The following is a 21,086-nucleotide window of genomic DNA, read 5'->3' on the forward strand; positions in this document are numbered from 1 at the left end:
TCTCGCTTCCCAGCTCTGGGGGGAGGTCTGGCCCAGAGCAATGGCCCCGACAAACTGTACAGTTCCAGCGATGCAAGAGAGACCTCCCACCACAAGTCACCTGTCAGCACGTCAATCTCAGAAAGTCAGCAGAGATGCGGGTTTACCACCACTGCTCCACGGGGCCGGCATTGGACATCTGATCAGCCCTCTGTGCTCCACAAAGGCACAGCTCAGGATCCAGAAGATTAATTAAAGCCCCTAAACACCACAGAAAATTCTGGTCTTTTAAAAAGTAAAACCAATCCCCCTCTCCTCCCCTTACATCCCCAGGAGACTTGCACGAAGTCAATCTAATCCAAGCACAAGTCTCATATCCTTTTCTAATTGCCTGAGCGAGGAAAAGTTCCCCACGGACTGTTTCAGTTGTTTCTTCAATCTGGAGAAAATACATTTCATTTGATTAATAATCATGTAATTACATTTCCAATTCAGTGACCATTGTCACTGGATGAAGATCAAGATGAAGTCTGTCAATAACTCTGACAGCGAAGTCTTCGTCAAAGTGGGGTCATTGGTGATGGTGGTGAGGCTTTGCCAGTGTTACAGTCGCCATGTCGTTAAATGACTGGAGTGTGGCCCTTTTAGCAAGACTTTTTCTCAAAACGAACTTACCTCTGTTAAGTCGAACAGATGCAATTAGGAAGATAAAAACAAACAGAAGCTGGTCCCTTAGAAAAGGTCCCTAAGAGGAGACAGCAGAAGGCGGGCTGCCACCCCACCCCCCCCAACCCCTAATGCCAACCCCTAGATTGCTAAAATGTCTTCACCGAACACAGAAAGCCTCACGCCCGGACCTTGAACCCCCAGCCCTCCCACTCAGGGCCCAGCATCCCAACCATTTGCCCACTTCTGTGCCTCAGCTTGGCCAACCGCCCACGATGTGCTTATCTCTTGCACAACCTCAGTCACCTGTGTTGTGTGAGCTGCTTCTTTTCAATAAATCTTTTCCTACATATCTCCTACTGCCACGGGGTACCTGGCTGAACCCTGATTCATATAGCTAAGATACATACAATTTAGAATGTTTTCCTTCAATCCACTCACCTTCTTTTCCAAAAAATAAATTTATCTTGCACACAAAATTTATATCCCTACCATAAGTAGAAAACCAGTACCACCTGCCAGCACAGAAGGAAGCCATAAAGACAAATACAATAAAAACAAAGGCGATGCCGTGGAATCCCAGCTGGATGCTACTGCCTGCCAAGGCTCAGAGCACGAGGCCCATCCTGCTGGTGTTAACAAGAACATGAGAGAGTTGATTTGGTGCCAGGGTGTGTCTACATCAAGGACAAAGTCTCAGGGAGATGCTGACCGGAAAGACTGATAGAGAGCTGAGAAGGGAATGCATTTCTCACCACCTGTACCACGTGCCCAAGCACGTCCCATCTGGAATCCTCTCCCGTGCAACCAGAGGTTGTGCAGACACAACACGGCAGGGTTGTCGAAAAGCAGCTGGGAGCGTGCGGAAGGATTTTCCTTCCCGGTGGTTACTCAGTGTCCAGAACAACTGGTCTTAGTTTAACTGCAGGGAATTGCCAAATCCAGCCGTGAGGACACTAGAATCGACCCACTTGCTTCGTGTTTCCTTTGTACCCTGAGAACGGGGCCCAGTAGAAAGCTCCCTAGTGACATATTTGGGCGTCAAGGTCATACCCCTTCTTGGCGACAGAACCACAGAAGCCACTGTAATACTGCCCTTTCCCCAGCAGCTAGAGGAGGCATCAGCCCAAATTCTCAGGTGTCACTGCGGGGGCTCCCTGTACCAAAGGGAAAGGATCCTGGGCCCCAGGAAGCAATGTTCAGAAGGAAGAGATTTTTGGTGACCCCTCTGCTTCCTAAGGAGCTCATTCTGTGCCTAGCCACAGTGCTACAGTTCTTTGGGCCCCACTGACCACATAAGTAACCGGATTCACGTACACGGCACACAGCAGAGCTCTTTTCTAAACCCCCACCTGTGTCACTGGCTCACTTCTTGTTTGACAAGAGGTTTCAGGTGTTCACAAGTAACCTGTAGGAATCCAAGCCAATGGAAAGACACAACAGGCACTCCTTGAAACAGAGACTGTAATATGTTTGGACCCCCAGATTAGGCAAAATAACACGAAGATGGGGTCAGAGTTCAAATTCTAGCTCTGACACTCCTCAGTGCTAAGACCTTGAAGCAAATAATTCTCTAACCCTCAGTCTCTTCATCTATGAAATGGGTCCAAGAATAGAACTGTAGTAGATGCCTTATCATTGCCTTCTTTGGGATAAAGAACCCTGATTTTCTTTGGGAGTACCATCCCCTCCCAATCTCTGTCCGTATGCTATGAATGGAGTAAGACCTTACTCCCTCCAGCAAAGAACCTGTGGTACATACGTGACCTGGCTGTTGCCAATGAGGCTAGTCTCCCTTTCCAGTTCAGGAATGAGAATGCAAGCCAAGGCAGTCCGCTGAGGCAAGGCACGTTCTTTCTACTTGGGTGTTGAGGCTGCTGGGATATAAGCCAGAGCTGCTGGTGGCCATCTTTACCACATCATAAAGAGTTCTGCTGGGAAGAAAGTCAGTATAAAGGAAGGCAAGGCAGTATGAGAAGAGAGGTAGCGAGAGCCCAATCATGTCATTTGAACACCTAGATCCTGCAAGGCCTAAAGCTATCACGATTTGTCCTAAAGTCAGCGTCAGGTAAAACTAGCTTGGACACCAACAAAAGCTGAGTCAAGCTAACCACTGCTTGCATCCGCACTAAACAGCTACACTCATAAGATGATACGGGGATTAAATGAGAATGCCATAGATAGTAGGTGCTCAATAAACACAAGCTGTCATGGGATGGGGGGAGCTCGCTGAAACAACGCCACCTCAAGTACCTCTGCATTTGCTCACACGGGGCGAGCCCTTATCCCACACGTGGCAGTCAGGACTTCTCCATGGTAGCCAGCAGCCCAGACAGCCAGCAAGCTCCAATGAGCACGTTGCTGACGCCCCACCTCGTAGGCTTCAGGGATGAGAAGTTAAGAAAACCATTTTTTGTAAGTAAGAACATTCTTACAAAGCTCATGCTAGCCACCACTCTGTGCTGTGTGGCTTGGTGGACCTCAGCAAAGCTACTGAAGTGGGAAAATCATTTTGCCACTGGTTAAGCCGGGACAAGCTCTGAGAAGTAAGCATCACGCAGCTACAGAAGCTGGACTTTTTCAAAAGGAAAAAAAAGTAGGGGCAAGAGAAAAAATCATCTTGTTTCTAAAATCCAGATTTAGATGCTGCCAAGAGTTATGCGTGACACAACCCCACTACATCTTGATGACAAGAAAGATTTAATAATTACTTTTTTTAAAGGTTGACATACTTAACCGTTCTTCCAAAAATACCAATGGAGAAGGGGGGGAACAGATGGAAAGTGACAAAATGCATCAGTTGCCCACATCATTTCACAACAGCAGCAGTCAGGAGGAGAAGTCAGTCAGCAAGTTACCCAGCTACCATGGCAGATTTCATTTGTACTTGCTACAGATAAGCCCCATCCTCTAAAAGACAAAAAGAAAAGAAAAAGGAAAAAAAATCTGGTAAAAGAAAACATTATAGAAGGGATGTGGTTGGATAGACTCTTAAAAACAATCTTTTAATGGCTTCCAAAGTCAACGTCATGGGCAGGCAACTTATGACATGGGTTTCATTTGTTAGGGTAAGGGCAGGCGGGAGGTAAGAAATTAAAACTAGGGTGCCTGGGTGGCTCAGTCGGTTAAGCGTCCAACTCTTGGTTTCGGCTCAGGTCATGATCTCACAGTTCGTGAGTTCAAGCCCTGCACGGGGCTCGGCACAGAGCCTGCTTGGGATTCTCTGTCTCCCTCTCTCTGCCCCTCCCCTGCTCACTCTGTCTCTCTGTCTCAAAAATAAATAAATAAACATCTAAAACTTATTGAGTAGCTACCATATGAGTTCTCTCCTTTAATCCTCACCCCCATTGCATAAGCTAGGTAATTAATAACCCCACTGTACAGATCTTGAGTTCAAAATGATTAAGCAGTATACTTAAAGTCACACTAGAAATGACAAAGCACAGGTCTGCACACCCCAAAACTTATGCCCAAAACCAATGCCCACCCTATAAATCTTTGTTTTCTCACTTCCTCTCCCAATTTTTTTTTATTGTATCTGTCTCTTTATTCCCTCTCTGTAAGAACTGGAGCTCAGTGAGAATATGGACCAGGTCTATCCTGTTGTATTAATTCACTACATGATAGTTGTTACTTCTCCACGTAGCCACCTTGAGCACCGGTTCATTCATCCAGCAGCCCGAGACCCACTTTTACCCCAGGCTGGTATAATCTGTTCAAAAAAAATATTTGAGGAAGGACACAGGAAAGAGGGAAGGAAACCTGGTCTAGCCAGGCACCTCTTGATCCTCAAGGAAGCTCAAAGCCTGGATAGATGTTATGGCAACCACTATTCGAGTGGCTTTCCTCTATTTTGTTCTTTCAGCCCTTTGGGATCCGTGAGGAGTCAATGCCCATTAGAACTGTCCAGTCAGGCAAAATCTAAGAAACAGGAGGATGAGCTTGAGGTTACAGTAATAATTGCTAACATTTTTTTACCTGTGTCCTTTCTATCTGCCTGGCACACGTTTAATCATTTCATTTACATTAACTAGGAGAATCTCCATAGCAATGCTGTGAGGTTCTATTAGCCTCTTCACTTTCACAGATGAGTACTAAGGCCCAAAGGGGTGAAGCCATGTGACCAGGTGATAAATGGTACAAAGCAAAGCAGCTGACTCTGGAGCCTGTGCAGGAATCTATCATATCTGTCCTCAGTGGGTAAGCATGCCCCATAAACTATGTTCATTCTAGACTTCAGGCATACCTGGATGAGAGGGCTCTGCCTGAAGAAACAAGGAGTCCAGGAAAGAAGAACAGGCATGGGGTTGTCCAAGGCCTCTCCAAACATAATAAGCCAGTGTCAGGATGGGGAAGGAGTTTCACAAACAGCTGCCCATAAAACCCTCTCCCAACCCAGTCCCCAAAGGCTCATGCGACCTTGGCAATGGAAGGTAAAATAACAGAGGCATTAACATTAAAATTGCTGGAATCCTGAATGGATTCAGTTGCTATGGAGGCAGCCCCCAGATGCAGACCTCATCCTCCTCCTCATTGGGGCTGGTCAGCAGGGCACACAGCAGACGGCAGACAGCAGGGACGGCCACAGAAGGGCATGCAGAACTGCCACTGTGGGCACCCCCGAGACAGGAAAACCAGAGCAGCATTGCTGACAAATGCCTGGGGTTACCAACAAGAGAGCAGACATGATCACGAGTACTTTGAGCGGGGCTGGCATTTCCACAGAGAAATTCTTATTTGTCTCTATCATCCAGAGCCTACTTTTACCCTGGGCTGGTAGAATCTGGAAAGTACAATGATCTTTATCCACTAAAAACAAACAACACAATAAATCAAACATCGGATGGATATATATGTACACGTACACACACATGGGTTTTGTATGTGAGTATATGTACAGACATTAGTGTACTCACACTTCCCTCATTTGCAATTTTACCAAGTATGTATATTTTCTTCTCCCCTGAGTCACTGAGTCATTTGAAAACGCAGAGAAGCAATTCTTAACCCTTGTGGTGATTTCTTCAGTTTACCTGAATGAAGAACTTCTTCAAAATATCCTTCAGAAGAGACCTACTTGGAGCAAACCTCTGGGACTCAACTCATAAAATGCACTTGCCTATTTTTAAGATCCTACAGCAGCAATGACCCTCATTCCTACAGCCCTCTCCCTCCACACCACACACACTGTTCCTTCAGTTCTCAGGGGCACCTGCCTCACCTCCCCAACCTGCTTTAAATCCCTTTGGCCAAGAACTGACTGCCCACTTCTCTCCCCCCCATCCCGGTGCCCAGCAAACAGCAATGGCCCCTGCAACTCTCCCCTCAACATGTGGAAGTTGAGATCTGAGAAGCAGCGGCCCTGGTATCCACTCTCCCCTGTGCCATCCTGTCCTCCTGCCTGCTCCACCCCTGAGAACCACAGTCTCCAATTCTGGAATGACCTGGGACACAGAGAGGGTTGAAGACTGAGCCAAGTCAGGGAAGCGGTGCTGAAAGGCACCGCGGAGGTTTCTCGTTCCACCATTCATCCAGCAAATGTTAACTGAGTATTTACAGAATGATAACCAACCCCTAAACCCTGGTAAAAGGAGCAGTGAGATCAGCTTCCTTTCTTCCTCAGCTATCCTTTTATTCCGTTGTACATCTCCAAATCATTAGAAAGTCCGTTCACAGTTTGAACCAAAATCTTCCTTCCCATAACTTACCTCCTTTGATTTAGATATTAAACTGCATTGTTGGGAGATGGGCGACGGGTCCTAAGGAGGGCACCTATGATGAGCACTGGGTGCTATATGTAAATAATAAGTCACTGAATTCTACTCCTGAAACCAACATTGCACTGTATATTAACTAAAATTTAAATTAAAAAAGGAAAAATTAAATTAAATTAAAAACTGCATTGTAATTAAACTATGAGGATTTAAATATAAAAATAAAACCCAAAGGGTATTGGGAAAAAATATAGGGAAACATATCATTAAGATGATATGATCTAAGGATCAGGAGAGATTTTTCTAGATATGCCACCAGAAGAGAATTAATTAAATTTTTGATGGATTAAAAATTAAGTAAAATTTTTGATGAAGTTGGCAGTATAAGTATCTGAAATATGTATACACTAAATCAAAGGCAAGAAAGAAACTGAAAAGAAACACTTGCAACCTAGATGGCAAGCAAGGGCTAAGAGTCTTCATATTAAAAACTTTTAACATCAACAAGAAAAAGATAAGACAGGCAGAAAAAAATAGGGAAAAGACACAAATAGGCAATTCATAAGAAGGTATAAAAAAGGCCAAATCTGAAAGAAAAAACACTTAACCTCACTAATAATCCAAAACATACAAATTAAGGCAAGATACTACATTTTGCTGATCAATCTGGCAAGTTATTCTAAAATCATAATACCCAGGGCTAGGGGAAATGTAGGGAAGTAGGTACTCACATATCAGTAGGACAGCCTACACAACAGTTTGGCCACACACATCAAAAGCAAAAACAGGGGCGCCCGGGTGGCTCAGTCGGTTAAGCAGCCGACTTCGGCTCAGGTCATGATCTCAGGTCATGATCTCACGGTCCGTGGGTTTGAGCCCCGCGTCGGGCTCTGTGCTGACAGCTCAGAGCCTGGAGCCCGTTTCGGATTCTGTGTCTCCCTCTCTCTCTGCCCCTCCCCTGTTCTTGCTCTGTCTCTCTCTGTCTCAAAAATAAATAAACGTTAAAAAAAAAATTTAAAAAAAAAAAAGCAAAAACAGAAAGAAAAAGAAACACCTTAAAATGTTCACAATCCTTTCAATCTTAGAACTTCCAATTCTAGGACTTTATATTAAGGAAATACTCGAAAGTGTGCACAAAAATGTATTTCCGGTGCTATTCATCCCAGAATTCACTACAGTAGATAAAAATTGAGGAAAAGATGTACAAAATAGAATTTTTTTTAAAACAAACCATGATAAATCCCTGAAATAGAATACTTTGTAACCCTTGAGAATAGTGTTGTGGAAAAATACTTAATGACTTTAAAAGTTGATTATGAGATTTAGCTGTAAAAAAAAAAGCCAGTTTTAAAATGTGTTCTTTAAAAAATCGTACTATAACGTATACACCATGTCTATTTGTCTAGAGAAATTAATAGGTTATAACCTGAAGGGTTAACAGATGATCGTGAGAAATGGGATTCACTCACTCTCTTCCTCTCTCTCTCATTTCTTTGTAATTTTCCAGTTTTTTTGGCAATGATTATCGGTTTCTTTTCTACTAGTAAAATTCTGTATTGTGAGCTAAGATTACATTCAGTGTTTTAAGAAGCTCTACCACACAATCTGTTCATGTTTAATCTTTCATAAAAAATAAAGCCCAGGAAATCTTGTTTCCTGGTGTTACCTAGTTGAGTTTTTAACCTAAATGCCAATTTTTGCATTTATGCCTGCAGAATGTCATCATTTTGGCTGGGACACTGACTTCCAGCCTGCTGGGGTCCTTTTGACTCCCGTCTCTATCATGGATACCTTAGCTTCCTGGCTCAGTACCTTTGGGAAATTTAATCAACTCCTTCTTCTCCTTCCCCCGCTCCCCCTGGGTACAGAATGGAGGATGGGCTGCTGTGGGGTCATCCCCAACCGCCCCCCTCCCCACCCCGTCTAATCCTGCATGGGCAGTGGATCGGGAAGAAGAAGAGACAGCGCAGTTAACCATGTCGACCCCCAGGACACGGGAACAGAATGGCAAAGAGGGAAATAGTATCAAAACAGAGAGATTATATGGAGGAGCCACAGAAAAACATTCTGCCTCCAATCTGATTACAGAGCCAAAGAAATAAGACCTCCGGGGCCAGCTCTCCTGGCTGGCTGCCTCATCCGCAGACCCAGGCACTGTGGTTGACCCATTCTGCATCACTCACTTAAATGGCAACGACATCTGACAGACAGAGCATCGAGCCATGGCCCCGTGTGTCCCTAATGTGGTTAGAGCTGGAGAAATTCTTCATCAGAGAATATACTAAAGTGTTTAGCGTCCCCTGGATGCATTAGGGGCGGGTTCTGTCAGCCTCTGTGAAGCACCTCTGTGTGTTTATCCTGAAAACCCCTGAGCTGGCTCCACACTGATGCCCTCATTACTCATCTCCAGAACCCCAGCCAGTCTCCATGACTCAGCCAGGTGGCCCCATCACGGCCCCTTTTCTCTCTTCATTTCCTTCCAGGTCTCTTCTGGGTCCCTTGCCTCCCTCTTTCCTGGGAGCCACAGTCCCCAGCTAAGCTGCAAAAAGGATCCCACTTGCTGTCCTTACCCTCCTCCTCCCATGCCCCCTAATACCTCCAGCTCTTCCCTGCTCCCCAGCATCTCTGCCCGTCCTTCCTGTCCTTCAGGGCCTGGCAAAGGCCACCTTCTCCTGAAGTCTTCTCAGCTCTCATTAGGCAGAATTAGGAGTGCTCTCCAGCGCTCACAGGGAACTTTTTTTCTCTCCAGCACTTCTGAAGCAAGCATCTAAGGACAGTAGAGGGGTGGGGGGAGGTGGGGTGGGGAGCCAGCGTAAGGGAGAGTGTCAGCTCCTACAGGGAGGAAAGACTACCACCTCCTGTTCTTTTATGCTTTGCATACAGTATAAACCCAAGTTCATGGGCTTGGTGTACCTGGCTTGGAGTTTCTCATACTATATGTACTATACTCATACTATATTATACTACCAATGTACTATATATACATTATACTATACTGCACTGTACTATATCTATATCTGATTTCCTATGAAAAAGAAGGATTTACAATCATTCCTAACAACCATTATTATGTAAACACTTACCTCCCTAACATTCAGAAGTCTGAAGTTAGGAAAAAACCCCTACAAAAGAAACTCATTATAACTCATCGTAATTACATCATTGTTGTTGCTGCTGCTGTTAATCACCTTCATTTACTATGCAGCTGTTATGAACCAGGTCCTGCTCTATGTGATCTGGGCATAGTGTTTCCAATCATTGCAATACTAGCACAAGGTAAGTCCTGATTCCACATTAGAAATGGGAGATATTAAGGCACAGAGAGGTGCAGTGATTTGCCCACGGTCTGACTACTCAAAATTCATGAAGTCAGGATTTAAACCTGAGATCTAACTCCATATTCCTACTCTCTCCACCGTTCAGTGTTCTCTGGTAAACTCTAAGACTCTTCCTGCAGATCGTGAATTATTGAGCTGTACTTTGGTGGTTTTATTGGGCGAAGAGTAATGTCATGGTTAAGAATAGGGTTCAGGGGGGCACCTGGGTGGCTCAGTCGGTTAAGCGTCCGACTTCGGCTCAGGTCATGATCTCGCGGTCTGTGAGTTCGAGCCCCGCGTCGGGCTCTGTGCTGACAGCTCAGAGCCTGGAGCCTGTTTCAGATTCTGTGTCTCCCTCTCTCTGACCCACCCCCGTTCATGCTCTGTCTCTCTCTGTCTCAAAAATAAATAAACGTTAAAAAAAATTAAAAAAAAAAAGAATAGGGTTCAGGGGCACCTGGGTGGCTCAGTCGGTCAAGCATCCAACTTCGGCTCAAGTCATGATTTCATAGTTCATGGGTTCAAGCCCTGAGTCGGGCTCTGGGCTGACAGCTCAGAACCTGGAGCCTGCTTTGGATTCTGTCTCTCTTTCTCTCGCTCTCTCTCCCTCTGCCCCTGCCCCCCACCTCTCTCTCTCTCAAAAATAAAATTTTTAAAAAATTTAAAAAAAAAGAGACTAGGGTTCAGTAGCCAGGCATCCTGGGTTTAAATCCTGGCTCCACTATTTACTAGCTGGGAGACCTTATTCAAGGCACTCACCTTCTTCATGGTGGAGTTTACTCATCTGTGAAATGGCAAGTTGGCTCGATGAAATCTTAGCTATTGAAATCCTGTATGCCAACCATGTCCTGGCAAAGAGCTCGTGAATTCCTGAGAGCAGCTCTACAAGAAAAGCATAATCAACCCAGCAGGGAAGCTTATGAAGTAAAGGGCTGGAAAGAGTTTTGAAACCACCACAACTTGGAAGATTCCTCAAAAATTAAAAACAAAATCCAAAAGTATCTTGTTAGTAATTTGGAAGTCATTTTATAGTTCAGAGGATGCTTATGATGAGCACATTTTTAGAGATGTGAGGTTTACCAGTTGTCCTGGCAATCTGGAAAAGTGTGAGAGTGTGAGGATCAGAAAGGAGCTCTGTGCTTTCAGTAGTCCATTTAAAGCCCTTCTTTCAACAAGTCTTTAACTCCAATAGGGAAAAGTCCAAATGCCTGAGCCTGCCCTATATAAATCTTACTAAGTTAGCCTCAGGCCAAATTGCCAGTCTTGTTACTTCACACACTAACCTTCCAATTCCGCATAGTGCAAGCTTCCACTCAACCTTCAATGCCCAGCTCTAGTGCCCCTTGCTCAGTAGAACCTTAATGGATTTCTGTGGGGAGAGGTCATTGTTACTCCATCCCTGTTGCTACAGTCCTTTTGTACCCCTCTCTACTGAAGCCCTCCTTACATTGTGCACTGAAGGTTTATGTGTCTGCCTCCACTCTTTGTCATAGACAGTGAGGTGGCCAAGGGCTACAGTAACAACCTTGTCATCTTTCACCTTTGCATCCCAAGTACCTGGCACCTATCAAGTACCAAGTATGTATTTCTGAGTGCACACATAAATAAATAACTTTTAATGCTAGTCAAAAAGTCACTACAACTGAAACCAGAATTTTGTTTGAGCTTGATAAATAGTAACTCCTAAATCACCACCAGCATCAGCATCATCTTCATCATCAGGATCATTAAGATCGCAGCAATACAGGTGGTGTAACTGAGAAAACTCAAGACCCTCTGTGGAGGATTTTCTTGCACTAGTCTCCTAAACAACCCACATCAATCAAAAGACTTTCTCAGGTCTCAGATATAACTACCTTCCTTATGCAGTCAATGTGATAACTATGCAATAGCAAAAGCACGAAGACCATTCAAAAGTTGATTTACTGCTCTTGTAGGAACACGTAAGCCTGTGTCCACTGAGATAGCACACAGTAGGCACCCTGGTAAATATTTGCAGCATGATGAGTATTTGTGGTGTGAGATGGCTATACCGTGGTGCCAGCTTGGAATCCAACTGTCCACATTCTTCTATTTAAACCACCTAGTTATGAAGGAACAGGTGGTGTTACAAGGAAAAAAAAGCACTCAGTCAGAAAACCCAGGTTTAGGTCCTAGCTCTGCTGCTTAGCAGCTGGGTGACCTTGGGCAAATCACTTGCCAATCTGGGAAACAGTTTCCTCATCTGTAAAAATAGGCATAATTTGCCTTGCCTGGCTGTGGGAATCCCAAAAAATCAATACATGAGAAAGTTTCTAACACAGGCCTGACGTGGTAGTCAACGGACATCGGTAGGGTATGAACTTGGTTCTGTGGCTTTGCTAGACTTCTTTCCTGTACCTCAACCTCAGGACCTAGAATTTTATTTGTATCCATCCTATCAGCATCCAAAATAAGAAGAGGAAGGAAGAATAGAAAACAGAAGTGAAGCATTGACTCCTTGGGGGGAAAAAAAGGTGCCTTATCCAATTGGACTAGGGGTGGGGCTGAGAGAAAGCAGCAGGAAAAACCATCAGACACACCACACACACACACACACACACACACACACACACACACACACACACACACACACCCAGATGCTGGGTATGATAATGTGGAAAAACTCAGCTTATTTTGGCTATATAAAATATGACACGCTCCTTTACAGGAACCACTTGCTACTTGTGCCTAATTGTATACTCATGCACATGATTAAATATATTTGGCTTCACTGGACTATATGTTAGTATGCACGCGGCATCTTCATTAATGTGTTGCTTATTTGTTGAAGTCAGACAGCTACCACTTTTAAAAATTTTAGAATGTGTTGCCTCTCGTTCTTGCTGATATTTGTGACCAAGAAAAAAGCAACTTAAAAAAATACATGGATGCACCCATTAGAGTGGCAATTATCAACAAAATGGGAAGTGACAACTGTCATGTTGGTAAGGAGGTGGAGGAACTGGAATCCTTGTGCATTGCCAGTGGGATTTAAAAATGGTGCAGCCACAGGGGGAAACAGTAGGCAGTCCCTCAAAAAATTAAAACTAGAAATGCCATGTAATCCAACAGTTCCACTTCTGGATTTTTACTCGAAAGAATCAAAAGCAGAGACCGGAACAGATACTTCTACAACAGTGTTCACAGCAGCATTATTTACAATAGGCAAAAGGTGGAAACAACCCAAATGTCTACCAAAACACGAACGAATAACCAAGATGTGGTACACACATACAAAGGAATATTACCCAGCCTTAAAAAGAAAGGAAATTCTGATATAATGCTACACATGGATGACCCTTGAAGACATTATACTAAGTGAAATAAGCCAGACATAAAAGGACAAATATTGTATGATTCTACTTATATGAGGTACCTAGAATAGGCAAATTCACACAGACAGGAAGAGAAGGGTGGTCACCAGGAGCCAGGAGAGGGGGTAATAGGGAGTTGTTGTTTGAAGGGTATAGAAATGATGGTTGTGCAACATTGTAATTGTACTTTATACTGCTGAAATCTACACTTAACAGTGGTTTTAACAGTGGTTAAAATGATGAATTTTATGCCATGCATATTTTAGCACAATAAAAAAAAATATATACATATATAGAATACTTTTATTCTACAGTATAGCCACCTCACACCATAAATAAATATATATATATGTATACATATATATATATTTGCAGTGAATCTGCAAAACCCAGGTCCTCATCCTTGATAAAAGCAGAACCCCAGTCCTGTGCAACCCCACCCCCACCCCCTCTCTCTTTCTCTACCCATGACCTCGCTGTGTGGCCACACACACACACACACTATATATATATATATATAGTATATATACTATATATATATATATATATAGTGTGTGTGTGTGTATATATATATATATGTGTGTGTATATATATATATATATATATATATATATATATATATAAAATACTTTTTTGTGGTGTGCTGTTTGGGTTGGTTCTCAATTTCTCCTTAATTGTTTCAGTATAATAGCTGGCAAAATGGCAATGGAGGAACTGTCCCAAGCTGGCCAGCTTCAGTTCCTTTCTGGAGACCTGCATTTGTAAGGATCCTGAAAGGACACAATTTTCAATTCCTCCTCTTGAGTGTCCAAAACTCTGCCAACAGGATTGGCAAAATGCTAAACTAGGCCATTCTCCTTCCGGAGCCTGGGACTCCCTGGCAGGTCCTTAACTGAAAACAACCCCACCCTATAGTCCTGTCCTGTGCTTCTGTATCCAGCCACCAAAATGACCAGCTGGGGTTCTCAGGATCCACTTAAGTAACCAGAACTAATTCAAGAAACTGGTGTTATAGACTCAACAGCTTAACCGGCAGCATCTCCCAGAAAACATATCTGTATTTTCACCAGATTATCTAGAGACCATAGTTTAAATCAAAGGAGCAAACACAGGTCCATTCTCTCAACAAATACTTGCTGGTTCTGGGACACACAGCTGCATGATACTTTTCCTTTCCAGGATGCGCACGGTACATGTTGCAGGCAGCATCAGTGACGGCAAGAGTCAACCTGCCCCAGTAGAAAGAACAGAACTCTGAGCACCTGCAGAGAACCGTGGGCACCTCTCTATGTTGCACTGGTCTCAGCCTATGGATTGTGATGCTGTTGGCTAGAAATGCCTAGAAGCACATACCTGGGTCCTGGTTCCACTTTCAAAACCAATGTTGTGGCTCGACCAGCCCTTGTGGTTCTTTTTATGATTATACAACACCCTCAAAAATACCCAGGAGGAAACTTTGGAAAACAACATTTATCACTCACAGGTCCTGGGAGGACACACAGTACACCTGGGGCCACACAACGAGGTCATGGGTAGAGAAAGAGAGAGGGGGGTGGGGGTGGGGTTGCACAGGACTGGGGTTCTGCTTTTATCAAGGATGAGGACCTGGGTTTTGCAGATTCACTCTTTATCGGTGAATTTAAAACATAAAAGTGAGAATTTAAACACAAGAAGAGGGGCTCCTGGGTGGCTCAGTTAAGCATCCGACTCGATTTCGGCTCAGGTCATGATCTCATGGTTTGTGAGATGGAACCTGGCACTGGGCTTTTTGCTGCTTGGGATCCTCTCTCTCTGCCCCTCCCCTGCTCACGCATGCCTAAGGCTCTTTCTTTCCCTCTCTCAAAATAAATAAACTTAAAAAAATTTTTTTTAATATCACAAGAAGAAAAGGGGGGGAAAAGTGGCCAACAGGTCAGTTATCTAAATCAACCAAAGGCTTTTAAAACAAAGGAGCTTGGGGGTGGGGAAAAGGGCAGCTCTTTCCTGGAGGCTGGCACAGTTTTTATTCAGATAGCTGACTTTGAAGTGGATGCCTCAGCAATCAAAGCTTAAATCAGGCACTTGCATTACAAAAGGAAAAACTGCGGAGCTCACCCTACACTCTGAGTGTGGATCCTCTCACTTATAAAGGAGACTCTTGGGCCGCTTCATTTCTAAACTGCACTGATTATGCTCTGCTCCTGCCACACCAGCCTCTCAGGTTACTCACCTGAGCCACATTCCAAACCCAGGGCTTGGTAAATCAGTAACACTGCCTTCCCACCCGGCTAATCCCACAGGTTGCCTAAACAAGGGCGTGGCCAATGCAGCTTTCAACCTCAGCGCTTGTGGTCATTGGATTATCCCCACGTTCCCAGCTAAATTCCCTTAGCTCAAAGCTTTGCTTTTGTACCATACAGGCAGTTATTTCTTTTTTTTAACGTTTTTATTTATCTTGGAGAAAGAGAGAGAGAGTGCAAGCAGAGGAGGGGCAGAAAGAGAGGGAGACAGAGGATCTGAAGCAGTCTTTGTGCTGACAGCAGAGAGCCCAATGCAGGGTTGGAACTCAGGAACCAAACCGGGAGATGATGACCTCAGCCGATGTCAGAGGCTTAACCGACTGAGCCACCCCGGTGCCCCTCAAAGCTTTACTTTTGAAACAAATGGACATTCATTCCCAAATGAGCAGGGGCAAGGCCCCAGAGGTACCTTGTTTTTACCAGAGGAAAGCAGGCTGGATGAGCACTCCAAAATACTCTTGGTCCAAGGGGTTAAGGGGTTCATAGCATCTTTACAGGAGGCAGGCAGGAACAGGGGGTTCCCTGAGAAGGAGGAGCCAGGCAATAGTCCTCTCCTCTCCTCCGCCCTCCAGGTAGCTCAGGCCAAGCCAACCCAGAGAGCAAGTCTAGCAGGAAGGGGTCAGGATTACTGGTCAGAAGCATGGCGGGGGGGGGGGGGGGGGGGGGGGGGAAGAACCGAAGGGGATGGTGGGCTCAGGGCACGACTCCATTTCCCGCCCCCCCCCCCCACTCAGCTGCCTGCTCAAGAGGGGTCAAGTGTGGACAGTATGCTGGATGGGCATCGTCTCATTTAATTTTCAAATGACACAAACTATTTTCTCTAACTGATGCGACTGAGACACAACATGGTAGGCTGACCCTATAAGAAAGCAAATTTGTGGCTCCCCTCGCCTATAAAAAATAACATTTTTAAGGGCTCAGTTCATGGGATGCCTTTTGCCCACTCTCCATGAAGCATTCCTCACTTTCTCAGGTAGAGGCAGATGCCTCTTCGCAGCCCCCAACCTAGGATAGCACTTTCCCCAGGCTCTGTCCCTCTTAGGAACAGATGCGAACACCCCCTGCTGGGTGCACTGGGTGTCAGGCTCATGCCTTGTCCATCTTGGATCCCAACTGAGCTGACTAGACACCGCGACACCAGGTGAGATGACCCAAGAGGAAACCATAAGAACCCGGCTGCTTTACCAGGCCTTCCTTTCCAGAGGTGCTGACACTGAAAACACCACTAGACACCCTGTTCCCACCCCCCAGGTCCGAAGGACACCGGGGCTGACTCTCGCCCACTGTCTATAAGTAACAGCAACGCCAGACCTTGCAGCGTTTTCTTGATCTTACGGAGTCATTTGCCTTAAAAATACCCAACAGCTGTGCATTCCACAGTTGACTGTACATTAATCATGCATCATAGGGGACGTGCCATGGCTGCTTCCAAGTCTTTTGCGAACACACAGACGGGCACCGGGCACCCAGCTTCTGAGCTGCTGGGGAATAGAGACACGGCTCTAAATCCCAGCTGGCCGCTCTCTGACTGCTATAAAGCCTCAGACATCTGGCTAGAAAGACTGGCAAATGCGCAGTCCCTTGGCTGTGGAGCACATGATTACATAAGGGTTTGAGCACCATTTGCAAAGCTATGTTCACTCCCTCCGGCCCTACGATGGTCTGAGGGCACCCGCCTCAGCTCACGCCTCTTCCTTCTCCCTCTGTGTTCTAGTCTATTCTCTCTCTCTCTCTCTCTCTCTCTCAACAGTTCAGGGCAGTGCATGTTAAAAACTATTAGACTCACTGGGGGTGCCTGGGTAGTTCAGTCGGTTAAGCGTCTGACTTCAGCCCAGGTCATGATCTCTAAGTTTGTGAGTTCAAGCCCCGCGTCAGGCTCCGTGCTGACAGCTCGGGGCCTGGAGCCAGCTTCTGATTCTGATTCTCTCTCTCTGCCCCTCCACTGCTCACGCTCCGTCGCTCTCTCTCAAAAATAAACATTAAAAAAAATTTTTTTTTAAATTAGACTCACGATATTCATTTAAAAACAACACAGCAGTTATATTTCGCTGAAAGCCTACTGTGCGCCAGGCACAGCCCTAAGCCTCACAAACACCCTGCAGGCTGAGCCCTATTATCTCCATCTGAGAAGGAAGCAAAGGCAGCCAAAGGCAATTAAGGGACTTCCCCAAGTCACACAGCTGGGAAGTGGCAGAGGCAGGATTCAAACCCTGTGTGATGGTTGATTCCCTCATCACACTTTCTTTCCTTTCCCACAATCCTGTCGCGCGCTCCTGCAGTCTCTGTTACCTGGTCAGGATCCCGAGGCCCGGAAATGAAAAATGATTCACCAGAGAGGCCAGGCCAAATCGGGCGGATCAGGGGCCAGGAGGGAGAAGGGGAAGGAGGAGGGCTGTCGGAGCCGGAGAAGCCTAGGATGAAGACTGCGCAGAAGGAAACTGTTTGTTGTGAGACGTTTAATTATTGCACTTGGGGGTAATTTATTATCAGGGAAATGAAGTGATTCCATTAGCCTCCTGTCGCTTTCCAAAATAAATCCGTCAGAGTGGGGTGAGGGGGAAAGGAGATGAGAGCTTCTCTGTTTTAATTTGTTTTTCTGCCGATTGCCAAATGGAGGTCCAGGCTCCATTTATCTATGGGAAGGGAGTTGGCCGGGCTCCTGCATGAGACTCTCTGCTACATTCAGCCCCTCTGCAGCCACATTTCCATATCGGAACAAAAAAACGAGCCCAGCTTGGGAAAATGGGGCAAGTGCCCAGTCAACACAGGAAGAGACCAGAAGCCCAGAAGCCAGAGCCAACTCTGCCACCCACTGGCTCTAGGGCCTTGAGCAACTCCGTCCCCAGCTCATAAATGAGATTCTCCAAAGGTGATGCGCCTTTCCCCAGGAATATCCCCAAGCACCGGCTGATGCAAACTTCCAGGAATCCTTGTGCCTTAGCACGACATTCAGGTTCTACTAAGCACTCACTCAAGGGCAGAGCTCTCCTTCCTCCTCACTCCCAGGTACTATCGCTACTTGTATCTAACAGATGTGGCTCTGAGCTAGCAAATGGTGGCGCCAGAACCAGAATCCGGGCCTGAGCCTCAGCTCAGCCGGTGCTCTGAGCCAGTACCCTGCAACGTCATCTCGTTCCATGTGGTGCAGGGGACACTGTTCGCGCACCTCGATCGCCCACATCACAGCAACGCGAAACCCTACCTCCCGGGACTGTGAGCAACTGAAGACAAGGCACTATTGTTCTCTTCTTTATATCTAAATGACTCCAGTGCCTAACCAAACCCGAAGTGCTTTATTATTCTTTGTATTCCCAGTGCTTGGCACTCAGCAGCTACCCAATATATATTTGTTGAATTAATTGATCACCCTGTGATATGACATTTCTCACTTAGCTGAATGGGTAACCAGATCTTAACCAGGGGAGAGGAAATCGCGCCTTTTTCACGGGAAATCTAGATATCTGGCGAGAGAAGAGCTGAGGGCAGTCTAGTCATTCCAGTGGGGAGAAGCCAAATTTTGCTCCTCTGCCCAGGAGCTCCGATTTCCCCAGCAACTCCCCTGTGCCTCTGTGAAGATGAATGCCTCCAACTGATAACGGTGCCAGAGGCCATGGGCTATGGGAATCTGCCTCTCCCGGATGCCCCGCCCTGGCCAAGTACCCAGGGAGCTGCAATCTTTCTCCTGGCACAGTTTCCTGGTCACTTCCTCATCTAGAACACGATAACAGAGCAGCTTTGCCCAGCCCCTGAAGACAGAGCCAGGAACTACAGGCTCCCAAGATTGTGTTCAGGCCACTGGCAGACCCCAGCACCATCTGGAGGGTTCAGCACTAGGGAGTCAGGACACTTCATGGTCCAGTCAGGCACCAAGCTCAAAGTCAAGGGAGCCCAACACTGCCATTCACAAAGGCACCAAGACATGTGGCTCCCATTATCAAAGAATTGTCCCAGCTTCCTAGTCCCATTTCACATACTGAAAGGGAGATTTCCCCACCATGGACACTGCATCTGACCCCACTCCAGCCCATCACCAATGTTCATTCAGTGATCCACTGAGCTGGAAGGAACACACACACACATACACACACATACCCTGGACACACAGTCTGGGTGGTTTTCCAAATCAATAAATAGCTTTAGTTACCATCAACCATTCAAAGTGGTTGAAGATGTGAAGCCAATGAACACAGGCTGGGAGGGAGATTCAGGTGCCTGACCCGAGTGCTTCACATCCTTGTCCCCACTCTCCTAGTGTGGGGGTTTGGGGGAAGAATCATCCCCATCTCTCGAACAATGACTGCCTGGGTCCCTTATTCACATCTGCCATAAGCTAGCTAGATAATATCAACCAAGTCCCCCATATCCATGTATCTCAAACTTTAATGTCCATATGAACCACCTGGGGACATAGGTTTTAATGTAGCAGGATTGGGCAAGGGCCTGAAATTCTGCATTTTTATTAAGCTCTCAGGGATATTCATGCTACTGGTCTGCAGACCACACCTTGAGTAGTAATGCCCTAAACTCCTGGATCCTCAGTTTCATCTGTAAAATGGGGCTCACATTAGCTACCCCATAAAGCTGTCAGAGACTAAACACCATCATATCTGTGAAGTTCCCAGCAAAGTGTCAGGCACACAATGGGGCGTGTAACAAATATGAGTTTTGCCTTCCCTGCACTTCTCTATCTTTCTAGCTGACCCCTGAGCCAGTGGTTCTTGACCTTGTTTGGCCAACAGACCCTCTGAGAACCTAACAAGAACTAAAGGTTCTTTACCAGTCATGGGCTAGACTGTGCAGTGGTAACAAAAAGTCCAAAATCTCCATGGCTTTTAACACAACCAAAGTTTACTCCATGCTTCTGCTACGTGTCCAGCATGGGTCAGGAGGGCTCTGCTCATTGTAGTCATTCAGACTCTGATGATAGAACCTCCATCTCAATGTATAAGTGCATGTTCATCATGTTGGTGGACAGGCCCAGGACAGCATCTGGTCAGAAGTGACATATGTCACTTCTACACATATTTCAGAGACCAAACGAGTCCCCCTTCACTGCCTCATTTCAAAAAGGCCAAGGGAGTGTCCAGAAGATGAAGAGCCAGAGGTATTTGGTGAAGAACACTAATGATTACCACTAACCTACTTCCCAGGGGGAAAGAATGCAATGTAGAAGCTCGCTCATAATTCTAGCAGGTCCACAGACATTCCAAGCCCAGTCCACCCTTTATACTTTCTGAACATGTTCAAAGGAAACTGGGGAGAAGTAGGACTCATTCATCAATTCAATACGTGTTAACGGAGCATCTACTATGTCAGGCACGTTCTGGAAGGGAAACAAGACAGAACAGGTCCATGTTCTCACGGGTTTTACATTCTAGAAGGGATTAACAGAAAATAAGTGGGGAAATTACAGCAGGTAGTAAATACTATCAAGGTAATGAACAAGAGTGTGATGTAACAGAGTAACTGGAATGTTGGGAGAGACCTACTTTAGATGGAGAGGTCAGGGAAGGCCGCTCTGAGAGGTGACACCTGAAATCAAAACAGAAGGATCAGAAGGAGAAAGACATGTGCCTGGCTAGAATAAAAGCTTTCCAGGCAGGAAACAGCAAGTGCAAAGGCCATGTGGCAGGAAGAGATCAGTGTGCTGGATGGGTAGACAGAAGGCCAGTGTGGTGGGGTCTTAGTGAGTGAAGTCGGCAGTGGTAGAAGTTGAAGTGAGACAAAGAGTCAGAGAGGTCAGCAGGGGCCAGATCATGTGGGTCTTGGGTATGTGTTCATGCTGTCTAACCCAGA

This window comes from Panthera onca, chromosome D2 (genome assembly GCF_046562875.1).
Source record: "Panthera onca isolate mPanOnc1 chromosome D2, mPanOnc1 haplotype 2, whole genome shotgun sequence".
In the NCBI taxonomy this organism is placed as follows: domain Eukaryota; kingdom Metazoa; phylum Chordata; class Mammalia; order Carnivora; family Felidae; genus Panthera; species Panthera onca.